The sequence below is a fragment of the Monodon monoceros genome, unplaced genomic scaffold (genome assembly GCF_005190385.1).
Source record: "Monodon monoceros isolate NGI ecotype Baffin Bay Population unplaced genomic scaffold, NGI_Narwhal_1 Super_Scaffold_7, whole genome shotgun sequence".
Lineage (NCBI taxonomy): Eukaryota > Metazoa > Chordata > Mammalia > Artiodactyla > Monodontidae > Monodon > Monodon monoceros.
Window position 1 is genome coordinate 51653145 of NW_021703784.1, and position 23136 is coordinate 51676280.

The following is a 23136-nucleotide window of genomic DNA, read 5'->3' on the forward strand; positions in this document are numbered from 1 at the left end:
CTTTGTTCACCTGTTCATACATACACACAGCGTTTATTGAATGTCCCCTCTGCACCTGGGGCTTCTGATATGAAGTCAAACAAGGGATGGTGTGTGTCACCAGCAAGCGTGCAGTTTCATGAATCACAGGCCAGTGAGCTGGCCATCTACAGGGGCCTGGGATATGTCTGTTTATCAGTGGTCTCAAACCAGGGCCTGTGGGCTGTCTGTGGCTGGCAAATACTTTGGGTTTGGCTGTTTGAATTTTCCTATACCATATCTTAAAAACAATATAACCCAGCAGGTGTTATGCGTAGTCTCAAGGCAGGTTAGCATCTTTTTCCCGTACCTGGTACGCTTCACTCATTAGGTTACCGGTGGGCCCACTGCAGGCATTGGTGTCTGAGAACCCTGGATGAGAACTCTCTAAGAAATCCCAAGCGTTGATAAGACCAAAGGTAGGATGGACCTAGAGAACCACCAGGTTGTGGTTGGCCATCCCCGCTTGCGTTTTAGAATCACCTGGAGCTCTTCTCAAACACACCGTTTCCTGGGCCCCGCCCTCAGGCATCTGATTCAGTTGGTCTGAAATGGGATGGAGACCCAGTCTTTTTTTAAAAGCTCTACCAGTAATTTTAGTTCAGTTTCTAACATGCTCCTGCTGAGAAACCGCAGCTCAGAGAGGCTGTTTGTTTTGGCCAGAGTCACAAAATACACTAGCCCCCTAACTTCCAACCCCCTGCTGTTTCCCCCAAACAGCCCTGAAGGCAGAGGGGCCCCCCTAACCTCCCTGAATATTCAGGAGGCGTCCCACACATTAGGAGCTTGGAGCAGGGGAGGCGGGAATCTGTAACTGCTGTGTCGCCTCTTCAAGAACAAAGCCCTTGCCGGTTTACCACTCTGGGAAGATTGCCAGGCTCAAGTATTAATAATAATCTCTTTGTTTTTTAAATGCCTTATAACTGCATAAATAAAGCTTACTTTCTCTTCTTTAATGGTAATGAGGCTTATTTGACTGATTTGTTGATTAATAATACTCTAATTTCTTTACTGACAAAACACGAAGGCCAAATGATGGATGCTGGGTGCTAGTAGCTTGGGATGTGAAGCAGCCATTCCAGCCATTTTTTTTTTTTTAACTTCTTTATTGGAGTGTAATTGCTTTACAATGGCGTGTTAGTTTCTGCTTTATAACAAAGTGAATCAGTTATACATATACATATGTTCCCATATCTCCTCCCTCTTGCGTCTCCCTCCCTCCCACCCTCCCTATCCCACCCCTCTAGGTGGTCACAAAGCACCGAGCTGATCTCCCTGTGCTACGCGGCTGCTTCCCACTAGCTATCTACCTTACGTTTGGTAGTGTATATATGTCCATGCCTCTCTCTCGCTTTGTCACAGCTTACCCTTCCCTGTCCCCATGTCCTCAAGTCCATTCTCTAGTAGGTCTGTGTCTTTATTCCCGCCTTAGAGCCCCTAGGTTCTTCATGACCTTTTTTTTTTTTTTTTTTAAGATTCCGTATATATGTGTTAGCATACGGTATTTGTTTTTCTCTTTCTGACTTACTTCACTCTGTATGACAGACTCTAGGTCCATCCACCTCACTACAAATATCTCAATTTCGTCCATTTTTAGCTACTGCTCTGGCATCTCAGAGAGAAGAGTAGCAACGGCTTCTCTGCCATCGGGTACTGATAAGCAAGGGCTACAGCAACTTCAGGAAGATGGCCCCTGAGTCTTCCTGCAGGGCTATTCCTGAACACCCTTTTCTTCATATTATGCAGTGTCTGTCCTATGAGGACGTGTGGGAAATATTTCTCTCTGATATCAGTACCAGTAATGGTTGCACTCATCCTGGTAGTATTGTACACACACTTGTAGACTCTGGGAAATTGTGAACTTGATAATGTTTGCTGTTTCCCATTGGACATCAGGAAACTCGGAGTCAAACCCATGTCCTACCAGCAGCAAGCATAAAGTCCTCAGCAAATGTTTGATGTAATAACAGTTCACATTTGTTGAGCATTTACTGTCTACATGGACTCCCTTTATGTAACTTACTTTCTGCAAGCTTCAAGTTCCTGGAAAACTACAATGCAGCTCTCCCTTTTATAAATCAAGTAATGTTTTTAATGCCCTAGGGGAATAAAGAACTCATTTAAATCCGAGATCCTGGTGCTGTGAATAATGACCTCCTTACTCCACCGTGTTTGCAGTGTCATCTGCTGGTTTTCAGACTCTCTCTTGACCTACAGAGGAGGCCAGCTGGGATGGCTGCTGCCTCCGAGTTGGCTGTGAACTTAGCTTTACTTTCCTGAGCCCAGAAAAAAACCCTGCTCTAGCTACGAATCACAGGCCAGAGTTGAGCCCTGACGGGGGCTCACGGTTGCGGACGGCTTTGCACGGTCACACACTGGCCCAGAGACAAAGGGAAACGGGAGAGCTTTTATTGGTCACCTGCCTCCTTGCAAGGGATTCCTGATAGATAACAGATGGAGAGACGAGGGAGTTAATGAGGTCGGCGTTCTGGCCAAATGCTTTCCATCTTCCTGTAGCCACTGAGTCCACTGGAAAAGAATGTTGTGCTGGGCGGGTGGGGCAGGGAGAGCTAGTGAAGCTGAGCTTTCACCAGAGATGTTGGGCGGAGGCAGGGAAGCAAGAATGGTGTGCACTGACTCGATTCATCTCAATTCAGTGAATATTTATTAAGCATCTCCTACGCTAGTCACCTTTATGTATCACCCCACCCCCACATATGCCTCCAAAATACTCTTCCATGTAGTTATCCTTATCCCTGTTTTATAGCTTAGCTACTTAAAAGACTCAGAGATGTTAAGTAACTTGGCCAAGATCACACAGCCAGCCTAGAACTCAGCTGGGATTCGAATCTAAATTTTTCCCTCTCTTTAAACCTAATACATCACGCCGCTTCTCCAAGCGGTTCGACCACTCGCTGTGTCACACATTCCTTTTAAAATTGTTTTCAGGGTTGCATCTCGAGGTCTCATTTCCGAAGCATCTCTTCTTGCTGTAGTGAGGAAATGGGGGTATGAAAGAGCCTGATCTTCAAAGCATTGGGGGAAATGGATGGAAGGAGCAGTTTACACTTAGAAAATTTGTGTTCGGTTCTAGCCAAGGGTTAGTGGTAATTTAATCGTCAGGGTCGATGTCCACTTCCTGGGGGGCTCCCTGCCCCGAGCCAGATTTTTTTTGTTGAATCTGGTAATCTTCAAAGAAAGGTCCAGGCTGGTCTCCATGAATAGAGCTCGTGGAAGACCATGAGAAACCTCCCATAAACAGTGTGCTACATGGCACTTTACAACTCCTCAGCCTCTCGGGGCTCTCTCACAGCAGCCCCGTGAGGCAGGCTCATTACTGGCCCCGTTGTACGGGAGGGCAAACTGAGCCCCCTAGACTCCCCCTGGTCAAGTGCAGAGCTCGGACCCATTGTGTGTAGGAAGGTGCAGGCTTGGTGCCTGGCATATCTGGGCATTCACAAACCACTGGAACTTCAGATTCCTAGCTCTGAGGCTTTTTCCTTCCATCACGCTGTCTCCACCTCGAGAAAAAGTAATCTATCCTGAAGGCTGTTTTTCTCAAAAAGTAAGGAAACCCTTGCTGGGCTGTGATCTCATGTTCCTCACAGGCCCCTTTGGAGCCTCCATGGAGCATGCATATGACTTGCTTTCATCCATCCAGAGGTTATAAGAAACCAAATGTTGGCAACATAACATCTTTCTTCGGAGGAACTCGGAGGCCTACCCCAGGATTTGTCTCTGGGGGTTGGGGAAGAAATTTGAGAGACCGACTGTGGAAGAAGCACTGGCTTTGTTTTGTCGAGATCTGTGCTTTTTAAGCAGTTTCATCCCCAAACCCATAACATCCCTCCTCCTAAAGAAAACAACAATCAAAAAAAAGTGCAAGCTGCCATATCCCGCTGCACCCACAGCTCGCTCTCTCTGTCCTTGGGTATTCCTCGACTGGCCCCCAGACCCAGTGGAGAGTGGGGAGAGCTCTTCTCTGGGGTCAGTGGTGTGGGATGCAGAGGGAGCTGAGGATGGGCTAAGGGCTCAGACCCACGCCACACCCAGAGGGAAAAGGCAGGTTGGACTCTAGAGGAACCATCCCATGGTTGAGAGTCCTTGAATTCCAACAGATCATGGGACCCTTCAGAGTAAAGAGCAGGGGTGAGGACCTGGGTGGAGGAGGGGACCAGAGGAGGGCACCAATGCTTGTGGAGTGCCCTGTATGGGCCAGCTAATTGCCATACACGTTCTCCTCTTTTTCCCCAACGAGCCTGTGAAGTTGCAAGATGAGGAAGTTGAGGCTCAGAGGCCCAACAGCGCATCCGTAGCTTGTCAGAGGCAGAGCTGAGACCAGAGCCCAGGTTTCCGATGCCAGAGCTGGAGGTCAGGGAGTAGCCAGGCTTGCTAACTGAGTAGCACGCAGTCCTCGTGCGCCTGGCCTGGTATATCGTGTGGGGTCAGAGGTGTGCGATCATGAAGTCAGGTGTGCATCTATTCAGACACGTCATATGTATTAAAGGTCCAGACCTGTGCGCCGCTAGCCATATGGACTATTTTAATTTAGTTAAAGGAAAATAAGATGAGAAATTCAGTGCCTGAATTGCATTAGTCACATTTCAAGTGTTTTAGTCTACGTGTGACGAGTACTGTATTGGACAGCGCAGGTGTATAAAACACTCTGTCAGTGCAGAAAGTTCTATGGGACGGTGCTGGTCTAGAGGGGTTCAGAGCCAGCCAGTTGCAAAAGCGAACAGTCTGAATCACCTCTGGGTCTGAACCCCCTCCTGGGCCTGGCGCAGAGCGGCATGAACAACCCTGGCCCCTCCTCTGGGTGCTGTTGGTGGCTCTGGAGCTCAGAGTCCTGTGACCCTTGTGTGTCCAGCACTTTGCTTCCCTTGGCCGGGTTTGTCAGTATCAGCTGTGTGTGTCCTGCAGCTTCCCCAGATTTCCTGAGTCAGCTCCAAAGTCACATATTTTGTGCTACTGCACCTTTTAGAACATTTCACCACAATCATTTTATCCTGAATATGTGCAGAACAGAACCCAGCACAAAAGCCCTAGGCGTTGGTGAAATCATAGCTCTTTGAAGAAGACAGATGAGTAAACAGTCATTACAGCCTTGTGATAAGGGTTACTTACAGGCAGGCATTTAGTCACTCGCTCACTCACTCATTCATTCATTCATCAACAATTCGGTAACTACCATAACTGGAGACAAAAATAGTGATATTTAGGAGGGAGTGGCCATCCTGCATAGGTAGGACAAGGGGGAAGATGAAGTCAGGAATTAACAAGGTTTCTGGGGAGCATAGCCCCAACTCTGTGTGGTCAGGGGGCCTCCTCGGATGCTGAGAATCAGGAAGGTCACAGGTAGGGCCAGCGCGCCTCCAGGACTCACAGCCAGTGTGTAGCCCTGAGACAGCAAATTGAGTGGGGACCAGGCCTTGGACTGAGAATCTTAGGGTTTCAGGGCAAAAGGAAGCTTAAAGGTTTCCCGTCTGACCCTTTCATTTAACAGAGGACGAACCTGAGGCCCAGACAGACGCAAGGAACAGCAGGGCTTGGTGGCAGAGCTGTATTCAGAACCCAGGCACCAGCTCCCGGGCCAGGGCCCTTCCCTTTCCTGTGCTGTGTCTGAAGGACTGTGTGTCCACATTCCCTACTCCTCTGTAACACTCACCCCAAGGGTCACTCCAATCCCAGCAGCCTTACAGAATTTAGATCTCGGGGAGGGAGGGCACAGGGCAGAGTCAGTGGTAGTGAGACAGGGTGTAAGGGGGCCCGTCAGCCTCATAGTGTAGAGGTTGTGTTAACTCAAGCCAGAAAACCAGGGCTGGAAGAACTCTGCCACTTACTTGCTGTATGGCCTCTGGTGACTTACCACACTTCTCTGACCTTCAGGTCTAAATGGGATTATAGTACCTACCTCGTCGGGTTGCGGTGGGGTGTAAATTGGTTGTTATATCTGAAGCCTTTAGAAGAGTATCTGGCGTTATCAAAAGCACTTACGACTGTGTAAGGGTTGTGTTATCATGATTTGTCCCCTGTTCCAGAGCTGGACATGTGATCTGACATGTGTACCAGTGGGGACACTGGGGCAGAAGTTTTGCATTCCCAGCGCAACTTAGAAAACCTCGAATCCGTGACCCCTCTGAGCTGGTTCTGACAAACTCTCATGTTCCTGCTTTAATCTCCCGTGGAGTACTTACCCTGTTCCATCTTACATTTTTTAATAATTTGAGTATTTTCCTTCTCTTCCCTATTAGAAAATAGGGATTGGGATTGACATATATACACTAATATGTATAAAATGGATAACTAGTAAGAACCTGCTGTATAAAATAAATAAATAAAATAAAATTCAAAACAAGAAAAGAAATCTGAGAGCAGGAACTGTATTTTATTTAGTTAGAGATTCACACCTTGAGTTAGAAAACATGGATTCAAATAATATCCTATTAGTGATACACCTTTTCTTTTTCTTTCTCCTTTTTTTTTTGATAACAGCTTTATTGAAATATTCACAAGGCAGATCATACACAGTTCAGTGGCTTTTAGTAGATTCATCAAGTCGTGAAACTGTCACCATCATCAATTTTAGGACATTTTCATCACCCCAAGAAGAAACCCATCCCCATTCCCTGTAGCACTTCATGGGATGGTGATGAATACATGGAAACAGGCCTTAGCACAGGGCCAGGGACATGGTTGGTGCCTAATTAGTGTCTGTTCCACGGGCCCCAACACAGGCCTTCGTGCAGGTTTGTGAGGTCAAATTCTACAGCTTTCCCCCACCCCAGAAGCATGATGGCAGCTCTGCTGGGTCACCTCCCAGAAGCCCAAGGAGGCCCAGGTCCACTGCCAGGTACTGCGTTATGCTCGAACGTGGGGTGCGAAGGTGTTGGGGCGAGGGGTTCAGTGGATGGGGGAGGTATTGCCCCAGGAATTTCCCGTACATGAGGTCCAGTCTGCAGGGCTCATTGTCAGAAATTACCTGCTAGGCAGCCTCCCTCTCCACACCTGTCAGATCAAGGTACACAGGTACACGGGAACACGGGTCCTTGTGCCTCATGGCAAATTGTTGTTCAGTTAGAACCACTTCAGAGCCCAGGTGATTACACACTGACTGGGCTGCCCTCTCAAAGCAGCTTCATTCTCTCCCTTTTCTTTTCCTCTTCTCCCAAGAAGAAGAAAAGCCAGGCTCCAAAAGCATCATTTTCACAGCTCAGTCGTCTCCTTGCTCAAGGAGTTGCTGGAGAAAGGAATGGAAGGGCTCGGGGAAGACCGGGCACTGTCGGGTTTGGGTCCCAAGCAGAGCCTCAGGCCCTCTGTGTCAGGAGCAGGGACTCCAGGGAGGGTGAGATAATGTGGGGCAGCCTTGGAGAGCCTTGAGCTGCCACCAGGAGGTGAGCTGTCCGGGGAGAGGGAAGGGAGCTGAATTAAGGCAAGGGGTTGATCACTGATCCCACGAGCATGTGTCTTCTCCAGGACGCGCTCCACTGCCTGCTGGCTCACAAGGGGGCCGAGTCACATTGTCTGCCCTCGAGGGGGTCTCTAGCCAGAAAACAGGCAAGTCTGGGTTCCATGGATTTCCTCATCCTGTGCCCTTCCGTAAATCACATACTTTCTGTAGCCTCAGTCTGCTCTCCTGTAAAATGGGGCTGATAAAATCTATTTTGTAGGATTAGTTTAAAAGCTACGTAAGGTGATTGCCAGGTATTGTGAAAGCTACGCACTTTGCCAGGTACAGACCAGCATGAAGGTGATTTGCCTGCCTAGAGAGGTGAGGGCTCACGTGAGTGACAGACACATCATTCTCGGGGGCCCAGGAGACAATGGGGCACTTGCATACAATGGCAAGCCGCTTTCCCTGGCACCCTGGTTGAAATAACTGGGGGTGTCTGCCTAAGCCCCCAGCTTTGTTAGCAGGAAAGGATTATGTGATGTGCTCCGAAGGCTGGCCATCTATTGGTATTTAATGGAATCACTGCTGGTAAAGATTCCTAAAGATTCCCTGGTGCAGGAGGCTAATAGGATTTAGAGATGCAACAGGAAACTTCTCACACTTGAACGCTGGCGTTTTACAAGTCAAGGTCACTTTTACTTACTGCAGACTTGACCCCCGTGAGATAAAGCCTTGTCCTTGTTCCTCGCCAGCAGTGGATGAGAGGTTGTGTGCAGTTGTTGAAGGGGCTTAACCTCTGGCTTCACAAAGACTTGGGCTCAGATGTGGCCCCTGCCTCCTAGCTTGGGGACGCAGGAAAAGGACGTAAATGGGAAATGCTTTCTGGGCATCCAGTTCGTACCAGGTCACTTGGACCATTGTTGAGGTGCGTTAATTCATTTAATCCTTCTGTTAGCCCTGCGGTGCGTAGGTGTAGTTATCTCCGTTTGACACACAAGGAAACCAAGGCTCCGAAAGGTTATAATCTTGTCCAAGGTCTCACCGTCAGTATCTGATAGAGAGGCCTGTCTGACCTCAAAACCCCTTTCTACCTCAGCACATGACAAGCCACCAAGCCTCTCTCCCTCTCCTCATTCATGCAAGGCATTTTCTGTCCCCTCTGTCTGCACTGTGAATGGAGTGACCCCTCACCCCCGGGGGTGCAGGAAGAAGGCTTGAACTCTTGCACCTGCGCAGCCTCACATCCTGCAGGCTGTCTGCACCCACGATGCTGGCGGATTCTCAGATGATGAGCTTCTTGAACACTTGCCAGTATCTCAGCCCTTCTAATTAAAGCCACATTATCTATGATGCTTCTTAATGATAGCATTTGTGGAATCGGGATCCTCTCTGGTCTCAAGTTCAGCTTGAAGTTTTCCCTTCTGAACAGCACATGCAGTGGCCTTGATAACAGGTCGGGTGGAGATTCTGTGTGATCTGCTCTGCCGGCCTGTATATTCTCTTTTACTCCAGGAGCCTCTATTTGGGGCAGGAGGTGGGCGGGGGGGGGGGGAGGGGGGGGGTTGGTAGCCCATGTGCCAAAGACATGTGTCGGCTCTTTCTCATTTATTACTTTTATTTCATTAGCTCTGTGCCCCTAATCCTCCACCCTTCTATAGGGCAGGTGAACAGAATCAAGTGGATCAGTATTTGTTTGTCTTTTTTTTTTTAATTGGAGTATAGTTCATTTACAATGGAGCGCCTCTGGCTGGGGTTCAGCTGGCTGACCCTTGATGCCTCCCACTGTCCTGTCCTTGTAACTGAGGGTCTTTGCACCTGCAGGCCAGGTGAGCTTCAGGCCCTAGGTCCAATCCTGATCTGAAACTGGAGGAGATTACAGAACAGCACCCTGAGTCATAGGTCTGTAGGGGTTCATTAAAGTATTGTCTTTACTTCTGACCAGGTTTGAAAACTCAGTTCTTTAAGAAGGTAAAGCAGTCTTTGGGGAGATAACCATACAGTTCTTGAGGCTTCTAGGCTGGCCTCGACACTGAACCCTAATCTTAGAACTTAGGCCTAGTCCCTTAGTACCCTGAGCAAGACCCACCATGTCTGTTCCTTGGGTGCCTTTCCAGCCCATTTTCCACCACTGGAAATGCTGAACTTCTGGCATTCCCTGGCACTCATCCTTTGCTCAGGCTACTTCCTCTGCCTGGACTGTCCCTGCCCTCCCCCCGGCCCCGCCCATACCCCCACTACCCTAACTCCTACGCATCCTAAAATGCAACTCAGGGGTTGCTTTCTCAGGACGCCTCTGCCACTGATCCTGGCTAGGTGAAGTGCCCCCTTCTGTGCTCACACTACATCTTGTACAGATCTCTTTCCACCACATAAGACATTCTGCTGTGTTTTGCTCATCTTAGCAACCCCACGGGACCTGGAACAGAGCAGTCCCTTAGTAAATGGAGTGACCAGATGAACGGATGAGTAAAGACGTAGAGGATTGATTAATTACCTAGCTGAGCATCTCCCTCACTCCCAAGCCCCGTCCCCAGAAAGCCCGATAGCCCAATGGAAGTCACAAAATCTGAAGGTGGCTTGCCTTGTGAGACTTGGAGTCCAGAAGCAAGACCTTTAGGAGTTGGAATCCAAGAGGCAAAGCAATTGGTAAAATGCAGGATTCCTACCAGATCTAGACACACCTGTCATGAACAGTCTTAAAGACCCAGCCTTCTAATCCTTTCAACTCTGAGAAACTTTCCAGTGGTTCTCTTGTACATTTTGCAAATTCTCACTGATTGCTTTGGTTTCTCAGCAGTATAATCAAGCTGTCAGATCACTAAGGTTTAGGGTTAGACATACCAGGCTGGGGATTCTGGTTCTGCCGTTTCCTAGAGGTACGACCACAGGCAAGGGGTCATCCTCTTTGAGGCTCTCTCTTCTCTTGGAAATGGGGACACTACATGAGACAATGAATGGTAAGTGCAGGGCGCTGATGGCCACACTCAAATGGGGTGATTGAGGAGAGGTTAATTAATGTCAAATTGTCAGGAAACCAGTAAGGGACGGTGCAATAGCCCAGGATTAGCAATAGCAGGGAATCATCACCACCCCTAGGCCTACAAGGGAACGGGTGGGAGCAGTTGCTGAGAAAGAACTGTGTCTACAGGAGAGGATGCTGGGCGGGGACCCATGGCCTTGGAAAGAAGAAAGAAGCCCTTGCCAACTCACAGCCTAGCAGGGAGGTATGGGGGGGAGGAAATACCCCAGCCTCTCTCTCCTCTGGCCCTCCGATGCCAGTGCCTCCCATTGGCTAAACCCAGGCAGAAGTCAGAGGTAAAGGAACACCAGTGACAGTACCTCCAAAGGTCAGCCTCCTGGGGCACAGAACAAGGTAGGAAAAAGCAGAAAAAGGAGGTGGAGGGGCAAACAGAGAATGCCCAGCCCAGCCCTGGCCTGACACACAGTAGATTCTCAGCACAGATCACTTCTGTCCCTGACCTTATCAACACGTCTACCTCTACAGAAAAAGGGACAGAATAGAGGATTCAACAAATCTGAGTATTTCTTATAGGTCCTCACAAGAGCGTGTTCGGGACAACATTGAAATGGAGAGAAAGAATAAAGGATTGTTCATTTTGATTATCTGTGGATTTCTTTTATCCACGTTATCTCTTTCCGCCAGTAGCCGGGATAATTGAAACCTCCTTGCCTTCCCTAACTGCAGCTGTTCAGTGCGCTGAATGCACATCAAAGGTGTTTTTGTAAGGAGCTGTATGCTGTAGTTTTAAATTAATTTTAATTTTACATTTGATCTCATAGAGTCAAATGAATCTTTATTGTTTAGATATTGCCTAACTGGTGAAATAGGTCAGCCTTTCCAGGAGTTCTCTGAACTTCTCTGCATGGATAAATAACTTCTGGCCACAGAGCCTGTGCTCTGAAGGCTACCTGGCTGCAGTGTTGCAGGGATGTGTGTGAGATGCAAACAAGGTGTCGGGAAAATGAGAGGCCAGACTGAGCAGCAGGTGTCAGGCATCCCATTTGTTCCACAAACAGGTCCTACTGTGTGCTGAGCGGTAAAGGAGACAGAGAGTCTTCCTGGGCTTCTCAGTTAGAGTCCAGTGGGAAAATAAACATGGACACTTGAGATAGAATAATAGGAGGCACCTTTATTTTTCCCCCTCACCCTGCCTAACTAACTGCGGGAGGATTTGCACCATGCCCACCCCTCCCCAGTGGCTTCCAGAACTTTCCAGTCGCGCATGGGTTTGCTGCTTATGCTTCTCAACCCAGGGGGCCCTCTCCTGGGCTCTCGCCATGGCCCTCCTGGGATCCTTCCCCTCCCTGTTGCCTGGAAGGCATGCTGTGCCCTTGCAGTATCTTGAGACTTTGTTCTATTCCCTTCGTGTCTTTCAAGGCTGCACGTGGAAGCGTCTGCCCAACTCTGCCATCCACTGTCTCCTTTCCACCTCCCAAGCCCCAGTTTTGTCTTTTTTCTGATTGTCCCCAGAGAGGACAACTCGGGCTTTCCAAAGAAACCCGCTTAGAGGATTCGGTCTCTCCTTCATGTCCTTCCCTGTACACGAGGCCACTTCCACGCACGTGGGTGACTCCCAGCCTTGGCTACTTCACCCTCACCTGCCTGGCACTTGAATATAGGGTTAACACATCTTTTTTTTATAATAAATGTTAAAAAAAAAAAAATAGACATGGGGGAGTTCCCTGGTGGCCTAGTGGTTGGGGATTCTGGGCTTTCACTGCCACGGCCCGGGTTCAATCCCTGCTTAGGGAACTGAGATCCCGCAGGCCACGCAGCGTGGCCAAAAAAAAAAAGCATAGACCCGCATGGTCAGAAAGGGCAGCGTACAGAAAGATAAAACATACAACTCATCTTAGGTTCCTAATTGCCTCTCTCCAAAGGTGATGACTGTAAAAGATTTTCTTGTTATTCTTCCAGGAAAAAAAAATGTAGACCCAAGTTTTATTTACACGAAAGAGGTTTCTCTACCCATTGCTCTGCACCTCGTGTTTTCCCCTTGATGACACGTCTAGATGTTTTGCTTTCAATCCCTGCAGAACTAACTCACTCTTGTTCACTGCTGGATATTCTTCCATTGTTTCAATGTACCTGAGATTGTTAACTTCAACCTCTGTCCACAGACACTTAAATATTTCTAGATTTTTGCCATTACAGGTAACTTCTTAGTGAATTCCTGACACGCCTATCTTGACCTATTTGGGGAGGTGGGTATAGCTGGAGAGTAAATTTCCAGTAACAGAACTGATAGGCTAAAACGTATGTAGTTAAATTTTGATGGATGTTGCCAAGGTGTCCCTTAAAACGTTCCACCAGCCTGTGCTCCCATCAATAGCATATGAGATCGCCCCTTCCCTAGGGGCAGACACTGGGAATTATCAAGCATTTCCAATTTTATCAGCCTGATGGGGAAAAAAAAAAGGCATTTCATTATTGTTTTGATCTGCATTTCTTCATTTATCAGTGCGGCCAAACATCTTTTCATATGTTTATTAGCTGTTTGTGTTTGTTCTTCTCCGAATAGACTGTTCCTATCCTTTGTCTAATTGTTTTCTACTGAACCAGAAATAAATTTTAAACTATTTTGTGAAATCAGAAGCAGGATCCAAATCTCAAGTTTTAAAATTTTATCATCGATTTTATTTCTGTTTATGTTGAGATGGCCAATCTCACAGAGGGATGAGGGTCTAAACACGTTTCTCCTCTGCTACTTGAACAGGGACCCTCTGTAGCCTCTCAGAAGGGTCTGCCTGTTCCCACCCCCAGTAGAACAAGGCAATTAATTATTTACCATCCCAGCAGTTCAGAAGGGGAGCTATTCCAGTCAGACTGTGCTTCTGCAGCTGCTAAGCACCAGGCTCTAAGACACGGATCAGCTGTGGGCCTCCGTGTCGTCCATTTAGATGAGGCCTCCGTCAGCTGCCTGTTGTGAACCCCCAGAGGTCACATCCTTGACACCCTCTGTTGGACCATGAAGACCATCCGCTTGCCAGCAAGCCTGACAGTCTGTGATTATCTTCCACTCCAGTGCCGTCTTTTCTTCCCCCTGGCATGAAGGGGATTCATTTCCTGGGCAAGCTCTTTGTGTAGCAGACACCTCATAAAAGGAAAATGAGCCTCTTCGGATACGTTGATGAGTTTGTTGTGGCCTTAAGGTGGACAGGCCCTAAGCATGCATTTGGGTGAGTGCAGTCGATGAAATGTTATTCATCTGTTCGTTCATTCATCCAACCAAACATTTGTTGAGAAGCAGTTTGATATAGAAGCTAAAACTTTGGGCTGTACAGGCTGAAGGAGCCTCAGTTCTTGAATCTGCTCTTGCGTGACACAGGGCACGTTGTGTTACTTCTTGATTCTTGGAGCCTTTGAGTTTCCTTAACTGTAAAATAGGGGCCACGATGCCTATACCAGAGTTGTGAAGTCTTTTGAGATAATATATGCATTCGGGCAACTGTTGCCACAATCATGTGGCATGAACAAGCAACTGGAAACTTCAGGGGTTTAAAATGATCATTTATTCCCACTCATGTGGCTAGGGCTCAGTTGGGCGTCAGCTGAACTAAATTGGGCTTAGCTGGGTTTGACTCCAGTCTGTGGGTTGGATCCGTATTGGCTGTGTAAGTCTCTCATCTCCCTTGAACTAGCAGGGTAGCTGGGGCACATTTTTCCCTCTGCCTTTAATAGGAAGTACTGAAAAGTTCAGGGCAAAGGGCATGAGGTGAGGAATGAAGAATTAGGAACACTAATGAAATCTTCCACTCTATAGCATTCATGGTACATAGTAGTTACCCTGGTTTTCAGACTGATACGATAGAGAACAGAATTGCTTGACAGAGCACCAGTCTCCCCAGGGATGATTGCCCAGTCTTGTGTTTCTTTTAATCCATGGACGCTTCTTATTTCTTAATTCTTCAGCTGGCCAAAGATTGATCCCTTTGAGAAAACTCAAAGAAACCAACACTTAGGAGCTTTTATAATTTTTTCTTTGCCTTTACTATTCCGTAGTTTCATGTCATTCATCATTTTTGGAACATTCTCCTCTGTTATCACTTCAAATAGTTCCTCTCCCCCATTCTCTCCTTTTGAAATTTCCATTAGATGTACATTGGATCTTCTGATTCTCTCCTCCTTTGTCTTAACAGGTCTGTCATATTTTCCATCTATCTCCCTGCACTACGTTATGGGAAACTTCCTCAAACCTCTCTTTGAGTTCATTGTATCCCTCTTGAGCGGTGCTTAATCTGCCATTTTATTCAGCCTGTGAATTTTAATTGTAATGACTGTGTTTTTTCATTTCTCAAGTTTTATTTGGTTCTTTTTCAAACCTGCCTTCGTAGTGTCTTGTCCTTTTAATAGATTGTTATCCCTTCATTTATCTTTTTAGTCGTTGAAATACATTTGTGATCTCTCAGACTATTTAAGTATTTCAAGGGTGGTAAGCCTCCTTATTGTGCCTGCTGGTAAAGTGTTTTCTTGGGTGATTTGTGATTTTTATTTTTGGTAAACTCATGTTCAGGTGCTATGGTTTTTGTTCTTGTTTTTATTTTTTCCAACGGGATTTTCTTGCATTCAAGGTTATGGAAGTGTCCTTACAGAGTCGATAGAGCTGTTTTGTGCTGGATTTAACCAAGCACCACAGAGGTTTCATTGGCCCTGGGCCAGTTTTTACATTAATTTCTTGGTTTAGGATTCTAGTAACCCACAGTTGGTGCAAATTTAAGATTTCATACTTGCATGTGCCACAGGCTTGAGTTTTTCTATATCCTGGCATAATTTGTTTCTTTTTCTATCCAAAGACCTGAGTGAAAACGAGCTTCTTTGCCTCCTCTGTAGCTCGATGGGCAGAGATCTCATGCATGGATGGAGGAGACTCTTCCGAGGTCCTGACATCATGCAGGGGTTTCGGGCTCTCTGTTCTAACTCGCTGCCTCATGTGGCCCTGGGGTCACATCTTATTCCTCTGACACGAATGTTCAAACCCCAGCTCTTAGCTGTTAAGGTTCATGCTTATGCCTTTATACTTCTGGGCCATCACAGCTTCAGTTCTTTCACTTAATGCTCTGGTTAGACATTCCTTCCTTAATTTTCTTCCATTTTATTTTGTTCCACATTTCTATATGGCTTTGGCCTTGGTACTGAATTCTCTCCATAAATTCAGTCTACCATATTGCCAGAACTGGAAGTCTAAATAACACAGCTTATCAAAAAAATCACTTCTAGGTCCTTTTATTTTTAAACTTCTTCCCAGGATATAGCCGAAAGAAATGCATGTTCATTAAATAATTGAATAACCAGACACCTATTGAATTTAAAAAGCGAATGAGAATTAAAGCTTTTGCCTAGCAAGTTGCTGTCTAGAGTTGCCTTCTATTGACTCTTGTAATAATTGGAGTTTCAATTATTAATTTTCAATTAGAAGCATGGCATAATGATCAGAAATGTCATTAAGAAATTGAAATTGTGTCTAATGTTGGATTGATAGAAGGCAGTATTTCCCCAGGACCACTCCTTTCTTTAATGCCTAGAAACCAGGCATCCTCAACGAGAAGAGCAGAAGTCACGGCAGAAATTTTGAAAGTTGCAAAAAGGAATGTAGGTCAGCTGAGTTGGCTTCAGTGACTTGGGAATGTGTGAGAATCTATTCCCCATTTGGGACAAATGTCTCCAATCTAATTATTCCCGGGTGCAGGATTGGAAGCCACCAGATGTGTGTTCAAATTTTAGCTCTGCCACTTCCTACCTTGTGTCCTCGGCTCCAACAAAAACAATGGCCCTGTAGCCAGAGAAGAGCCTTCAATGGGCAGAACCGAAACCATCTGTGTGCCTGTCCTATGCCTGGTACCCTGTTTAGCCTGTACACTGATTATCTCATGAGTCTCACAACTGACTTCCTGGGTATTTTCTTAGATGAAAATAAGTGCAGAGCATAGACAGAGTGCTGGGAATCATCAACACATTGTAAGTGTTTCTGTAGTGAATCAGTAATGCCACAACTACTGCTAATAACAGATTTTTCAGCTCCTACTAAGTGTCAGTTTTAAGAATAGTCACCTTACATCTATTTTCTGATTTAATCTTTAAAACCACCTCAGAGATATTACTTCTATTTTAAATATTAGAAACAAGCTTGAAGGAGTTAGGTAAATCACCCAGTACTCCATAGCTAGGGAGTGATGGACCTGGAATCCAAACCCAGATCTCTGAATTTAGATGACCAGCTATTTACATTGTGTATAGAGAAAGTAAAGAAGTTGGGGGAGTATTTCTCAAATAAATGTAGTGTGTGAATGTTACGGTATGTTTGGGTGGCTCAGAGACTTTTTTGCATAATTCTTTTTTCTCACAAGAGTTTCAGACAGCTGAGTTTGCTGAGTACATGAATTTGAAAGAGGGCCCAGTACTGTGCCTGATATATAGTTGAGGCTTAATAAATATTGAGTCAATCAATTCATTCATAATTTAGTTACTGACTGAGGGTTATACTATCATTTCTTTTCAAAGGTAGACTAGAAGCATGGTAGAAAATGTGTGGACTAGGTTTGGATTTGAGGGACCCATGTCCAAATCTTGCTTTGGGTGTTTATTAGCTTGGTGCCTGTGGGCAGGTGGATTAATCTCTTTGTGCCTCAGTTTCCTCATCTGTAAAATGGGGATAATCTTAATATCTACACGGTCCCTGTGAAGCACATGTAGTTCACATATACTTGTCCCTACAGATAGTAAGTACTAGATAAAGACTATCATTCTCATTGTAAGTGCTCCAGCAAATGGAATTCCTAATAATTGTTACTGCATGCTGCTAGGGTTGTTGTTAATGATGCTGAATAAAATGGGAGAAGAGTAAATCATTGCTGAAGAACAGGTGAGAACACCTGGATCCCACAGGTAGCATCCTCCGAAAGTAGGAATTCCAAGGACATTCTTCCTCTTTCTCAGCCTTCTGGAAACCTGGGAGCCAGCTTCTACTATCACAGAGATGTGGCCGAGGAAGTAACCACATCAAAAGGAATGGGGCAGAGGAGGGGAACCTTGTCTTCCCACAAAAGGAACAAAAACAGCCCATTATTCAACGTCTCTGCTGAAAGGGAAAGAAAGAATATCCTCTGCAGAAAAAGTTGACCATATTCAGTGGAAGATGCTTTGGTTTCCATGGCAATTAATGGTGTTAAGTGCGCTTCATAACTCAAAGGTCTTTGGTGAAGATGGAAAAGGAGAAGAGAGGAAGGTGTGTGTGTTTTTTAAAAAATAGTATTTGAAGGGGTTTCTTGGTGGTGTTGTTTTTACTGAAAATCCTTTTACCACCTCTATCAGGCAGGAGTTTTATTTTTGAATACTTGCAAAGATGTGCAAAATGACTTCAGGGATAGAATTATAGATACAATTGAGACACCCAAAATAGGCTGTCTCTGAGGCGTGGTGGACACTTCTGGAAGAATCTCCAATACCTTTACCCTGTGCGCCAGCAGAATGCCCTCCTCTGGCCCTGATGGGAATTCTGTAACGCTGTGGTCCCTGGCCACGAAGGGAAGGACCCCTGCTCTAACCCCTGAATCGTCTAGGCCATTCAGTGAAAACTCAGTCAACAGGCGTTTATTTATTAAATGCCTACTGTGTGCCAGGCGCCTCACTGGGGGCTTTGCACCGGTAGCCCACCTAATTCTGAGTTAGTGTGGTAGTACCTCATTTTGGAGGGGTCTGGACCTCGGAGGAGCTCAGTGAAGTTCCACTAGGTCACCGCAAAGTTGCAGAAGATCCTTGTAATCTCAGGCTTTTGTATCTTCAACAAGACAGAAGACTTGGTCCTGTGCCTTTGTAAAGGGCCAGAGTATGAGCCCTCAGGGTGAACAGGGCTTCTGTGCCCGCTTGTGAAGACCCAGCCAAAGGTACGGGCCACTCTGCAGCTCACGCCCTTTCTTTAGCTTCCTTTCCTATAAGACGTGGGAGGCAGGAACACACTTTCCATGCACGTACCTGTGGGTTTTGGCCTGAAATTATATAAGGCCTTCACCTCTTACACTGCTCTCTCTGTCTCAGATTTCGGGTCTCATGTTCTAGTAACTGGATCCTTTCTTTTCTTCCCTTTTCTTTTTTGACTGTGTGCTGTGTTTTTCATGTGTCATCTGATTTAACCTTCCCAACGATAACCATGGTGCCAATTTTGTTATTATCTCTGATTTTCACACGAAGGAACTGAGGCACAGAGAGGTGAAGTGGCTTTCTCTAAGTCCCCCGGCCTGAACGAGGTGGAGCGGGGTTCATAGGCTTGCTTTCTGCCTCCACGGAGGGTACCCAGCCAGGACGCAGCATGGAGGAACAGATTTGGTGTCAGTTAACGCCCGATTGACGTCTGCCCACTGACCCTCTTCCTAGTTTGGGTTTTGTTCGCACAGCCTGGGCTTACTTCCACCTAGGAGGTTTCCTCCTTCAGTGTCTGGAAACAGACATGGAGACTGAGGGTCTTTATAGAGTCAATCAGTCAGTTAGACATGCAGGGTCACAGTGCCATTGAAGAGTGATCATGGCCATAAAGAGCTGGCACAGAAGGAGATGGTCCTCTGTGCTCAGAGGCAAAGATAAAGGGCCATGCAATCGAGAGCATGTCTGCCTGGAGAAATCAGGGAAGGCTGTCTGGAGGAGTTGACCTCGAAGGCCTTTCTTCTTCAAGCTACCGCTACTCTTAGCAAGTAGGCCCACCATTAAAGAAGGCTTTTTCCTCAGGCAGCCTCTCTGGGCTCTGCCTTCCTTCATCCCAGAAGTCTCTGGTTAATTAAGAAAGGCCCGGGGCAGAGAGTTCACCCCTCACTCTAAGTCTCCTTCCCTGTCTTCCCTTTCCTTCCCCCGCACTGCGGGGCTGCTGCAGATACAGGCTTGTGAAAGAGAGGACTGTTTGTTTTATAACAGGAGCTTAACATGATTCATTTCAGATTCCCCAAGGACTTTTGTAAAGTTTGGAATGAGTCATAATATATTTTTTTATTAAACTCCAAGACCCAACAAGCAGGAAGCTCTGTTCGACAACGTGATATAACTGATGTACTGCAAGGTGGACTTTTTTTAATGGTGAGTCTTCAAGATGCTGCAGAAACTCTCTGGCCTCTCCTATCACTGTCTGGTTCTGGAAGGAGATTACAAGGGCTTTGGAGACTCATCATACCAATTCCCAACACACACACACAGACACACACACACACAGACACACACACACACAGACACACACACACACACACACACACACACACACACACGTCCTGTCCCTCCTAATGCCATAGCCAAGTGCTGAGGGTCTCAGGACAAAAGTAGTGCCTCTTTGCAGTCCCACTTCCAGACCTTCCTAAGAACCAGGGCCTACAGTATTCTCCAGAACGCAGAAAGTCCCCCAAAGCAGCATCTGAGCAGTCTGAGAACTGTTCCCCCACCACCCCAATAGAGCTATAGTGTAAAGCAGGATTCTCAGAGGGTGGTACCCAGACCTGCAGCAGCAGCATCACCTGGAACCAAATTCTCAGGCCCCATCCCAGACTTACTGAGTCACAGACTCTGGAAGTGAGGCCCAGCAACTTGTATTTTAAGGGATTCTCTAGGTAATCTGATGCTAACTAAAGTTTGGAACCACAGTGATAGGGTCTTGCTACTCCAAGTGTGGTCCCTAGACCCGCAGCATCAGTGTCACTTGGGAGCTTGTTGGAAATGCAGACTCTCGAGGCCCTCCACAGACCTGCTGAATCAGGATCTGTTTTTTAGCAAGACCCCCAGTTGAATCTCATGTATGTGAAAGTTTGAGAAACACTCCTGTAGGACATCGTTGGACCCAGCCTCAGCTGGCCCTACATTGAATTCTCGCTCTGCCTCTTACTAGCTGTGTGATTATGGCTATAGACACATGACTCCTCCCAGCCACAGTGTCCCGATCGGTAAAAATGGAAGCCTTGGCTCTTCTGGCTGTCCCAACATTTACGAGAAAAACCTCCCACAGTCCCGCTTCCCCAGGAGGCGCTCAGAACCTTTCTTTCTGCCTCTCCCTGGTGAGCATATAACCTCCTGCCCCTCTGACACTCACCCTCCCTCCCTGGATGCCAGCGGCTCTGTTCCTTCAGCCCTCCCTCCTCTTGTGTTTATGTTTTTCTCATGATTAAATATCCCCCATGGCGTTTGGCTGGAGCTCTCCGATTCTGCTTGTGGAAAGGCTCACACGGTGTCCCCTTTGAAGTGTTTTGTTTTTTTCTTTAAATTCAGCACTGCCCTTGAATCAGGGCATGACCGGTGACCTGTATAGTACAAATCAGAAAGAGGGTTTCTCCAGGGTTCTCCAAAACAGACCCCAAAACACACTGGGTGAGGATGGGTTTGAGTACAGCCAATTAGACTTGTGCAGCAAAGTCTTCTCATGCGCATGGTGGTGATACTTAAAGGGAGCAAACAGGACACCTTGAGTCTGATAAATTGCTGAGAAGCGCTAAACAATGACCTCGGAATCACAGACACCTCCCCCATTCCCCGCCTCCTACTGTGTCAGGAATCCTTGCTGGGAACAAGAGGCTCACAGAGCCCTCTCAGTGCCCCAGATGAAAGGCCTGAAGCCAGACACAAGGGGAGGGGACAGGGGGGACAGAAGTCCACTGACCCTTCCTGGGGCCACCAAAGGGGATTCAGAGGAATTAAAGCCCTCCTCAGGCTCCAGGCCCCAGACAAATGGCAATGTCCCTTCCCAGGGTGTAGGGTTTAAAAAATGCACCAGACAGGGCTACCTGTATGCACGGAGGGGCCCTCACACACTGCAGGGGGTTGGGGCCGGTGCAGAGGTTGAGACTGCTGCTCAGAAAAGCAGTCTGGCAGGAAGATTCAAGAGCTGCAAAAAAGTCTATATCCTTTGACCCAGTAATTCTACTTCTGGGAATCTGTCCTAAGAAAACAATCTGAAATGCAGACAAAAATTTATACACGTGGGTGTTCCCTGCAGCTTTATTTATAAGAGTGAAAAATTGGAAACCACTAAATGCTCCACTTTGGTGAATTGGTTAGGTAAATTACAGTTCATTCACAGAATGGAATATTTTGTAGCCGTTAAAAATGATGTTTACAGAGATTTTAACGACATGCAGAAATGTTTATGGTATATACCATGAAGTGCAGAAGGTGGTATATAAAATCACACATACAGTGTGATCTCAGCCACGTAAAACAGAGAAAAATTACAGAAAGGAAAAACACACAAAAAACTGTTAACCGTGGTTGTCCTTGGGTAGCAAGACTGTGGATGATTTTTTTGCCTTTTCTTTCCACCTTTCTGGGGTTTTTCTACATTTGGAAACGATTTCTCATCAGCTTTGGGAACTATATTTATTTAAGCTTCACAGGCGGTGAAGGGAAAAATCACCATTAGTCTGAGGGCTGGTGGGGGCTAAGACAGCTGTTTTCCCCTCTTGCCCATATATTGTTTTTGGAATCAGAGAAAAAAATTAAATAAACATTATTGACCAAATTAAAATCAAATCAAAATAAATAAATAAAGCATCTGAGGAAGGCCTCTACTCCCCAAACAAGAGATTGTCTGTCTCCCGCTTATCATTTTTCAGGGATTTTATAAAACCAACCACTGTGAAATTGACTTCTAACTGATCTTAACTGAGATGGGGCCCAAATGCAAGGCTTAGAAATGAAATTCGGGAGGACCGCCCCGTGGGCTAGCCTGTTGATGGGACCCTGCAAATCCCAGGTCACAGATAAGCTCATGGGAGGTAATTTCACAGGGCCAGGTTTCACCTGCTGCCTTTCACAAAGGACTCCAGGGTCCCGCCACCCATTGGCTGTTTTTGGGGTGTTTTGTTTTGCTTTACCTAGCTAAGGGCTGAGTAGTGGTTGACGTTATACTTCCTCGGCCTGCAAGTATTCTCTGAAGGCTTGTGGTTGAAGGGTTCAGCCTCAACCCTACCAACATTCCCCTGCCCCACCACGCGCGCACTCACGTCACGTTTGCACATATCATGCATGTGTCCATCCATCTACAGAGTGTATATGACATTTAGTGATGGTCTGCAACAAGCAGGCACCATGCTAGGCCTCTAGCGTGCATCATCTTGTTTAATCCCCACAGTGACCCTATGAGTTAAGTATTAATCAAGTGTAAAAAACTCAGTTAAGCATTCTTCCTTCTATCGGCTTAGGAAGCTCCCATGATTTCAGGGGTGAGCCTAGTCTCCTCACTGGGATCTCCTCCAACCTTGAAGGGACCAATCCTCTTCATGTTAAAAGCAAACAGCCCAGGCCCCAACCCACAGACTGCATGATGCCCAGGCCCTCCCTTGTCACCCCAAGTCTCCCTGGCCAACCTTTCCCTGCTTGCCACCTTGGTGCCTGGCCCTCTCTTCCTGTCCTCTTCCCTTTGGGTCCCCCCAGAACCCCTCTTCCAGCAGTCCACGGTCAGATTCATTCATTGTTTGTTTAAACCCAGAAGGCCTCCCCTTTTGGAGCCAAACAGTCTTATGATGGCTTTATCCTCACCAAAAGAGTCCTCTCTCAAAGATATATTCTGACTTTTTTTCAAGCCAGGCAGCTTTCTCTGTGACCAGCATTTTAAAATAACTTCGTGCGTGTGTGTGCACTTCGTATTGAACCGTATACTGCAAAATAGATGTAGCACTGGAAAATCATCTTCTGTTAAAAAGAGGAGAACTAAATACATGAGAAAGGAAATAAAGCAATGATGTGA

General features: G+C 46.6%; 1 protein-coding gene across 1 annotated transcript in view; it reads left to right on the forward strand.

The window, feature by feature from the left end:
* Positions 1–23136, forward strand: part of TENM4 (teneurin transmembrane protein 4) — a 740944-nt gene that overhangs the window by 185748 nt on the left and 532060 nt on the right. The gene's annotated exons all lie outside the window — the stretch shown is intronic.